Source organism: Echinops telfairi, unplaced genomic scaffold (genome assembly GCF_000313985.2).
Source record: "Echinops telfairi isolate 266 unplaced genomic scaffold, ASM31398v2 ScPeMD7_7400;HRSCAF=8409, whole genome shotgun sequence".
Classification (NCBI taxonomy): domain Eukaryota; kingdom Metazoa; phylum Chordata; class Mammalia; order Afrosoricida; family Tenrecidae; genus Echinops; species Echinops telfairi.
In genome coordinates, this window is record NW_022111300.1 from 18,481,376 (window position 1) to 18,482,544 (window position 1,169).

Below are 1,169 nucleotides of genomic sequence, written 5' to 3' on the forward strand. Positions count from 1 at the left end.
TCGCTATTTTCCTCGTCTCGGCTTTTTTAAGACACGTCTTAGTCTAGCAGGCATGGTTCTGCCTTTGTGAATGAGCATTTTGAATGAGGGCTTACAAAAGAAGAACCCTGCAGATAGATTATACTTCAAAACGTAAAACTATTGTTTGGCAAAAGGTATATTAAACAAAAATCTTAAATAGGAGGAAAGATTCTTTTAAAATTTAACATTAAACCCATGCTTCTTCGATGGAGGGTTCTTTTTCCCCCTCCTTTTAAAATGTGCCCTAGGCATGAAACAGCTCTGGCCACAATCCAGGCATCAAGCTAGGATGAACAAAGGACTTCAAGTTGGCTCTGTCCCTGACTGATATAAGAGCACCACCACCAATCAGGTAGGTGTCTCTTGTCCATAGCCAGGGGTGGAGAGTTCTTATTAAACCATTCTCCCTCTATCTAGGTCTCAAATTGTCTCATTTCTTCTTTCCATCCCCATATTATTTCTTTATTTCCATATTTCATTATACCTCATCTCAAATTTTCAATAACAAAAATCATTAAGTTGATTCAGATTCTTAGTGGACCCTAAGGACTAGGTAGAATTGTCCTTGTGGGTTTCTGAAGGTATAAATCTACATGAGAGCAGAAAGTCTCGTTTTCTCTTGAAGAGAGGCTGGTAGGTTTGAACTGCTGACTTTGTAGTTAACAGTCCAATGTGCAGCTTACAATGCCACTGGAATACCTTAATTTGTCAATTAAAAAAAAACCCACCTCACAGCTATTGAGTCAACTCCAACTCATAGCAACCCTAAAGGACAGGGTAGAACTGTCCCTTAAGGTCTCCAAGACTTCAAATCCTTATGGAAGTACAGAGCCACATCTTTCTCTCGCAGAGAGGCTAGTGAGTTCAAAATGCTGGCTTTGGTTAGAAGTTTAGAGCATAACTTGTATTAAATGTTCTTGGCGCAAAACTCCAGTCTAGCTCAGCTCCAAATCTTCATACCTCACCTAGAGTGAACTCTCCAATGTATATCTAAACATGCTACCTGCTTGCATAAAAATCTTCAATGATTCCCTAGTCCAAAATTTAGCATGGCATCCCAGAACATACTTTTTGGTCATTCTCTTTTCACTCATCTCTTGCTCCTCAAATGCAAAGATTTAACCATATTTGACACAAGGGAATTTTAT

General features: G+C 39.0%; 1 non-coding gene across 1 annotated transcript; it reads right to left on the reverse strand.

Moving 5' to 3' along the window:
* Positions 1–256: 256 nt before the first annotated feature.
* LOC115871703 lies at positions 257–403 on the reverse strand. The gene has a single exon (XR_004047427.1). It is a non-coding gene; the product is annotated as a small nucleolar RNA SNORA48 (small nucleolar RNA).
* Between the last annotated feature and the right edge of the window lie 766 nt (positions 404–1,169).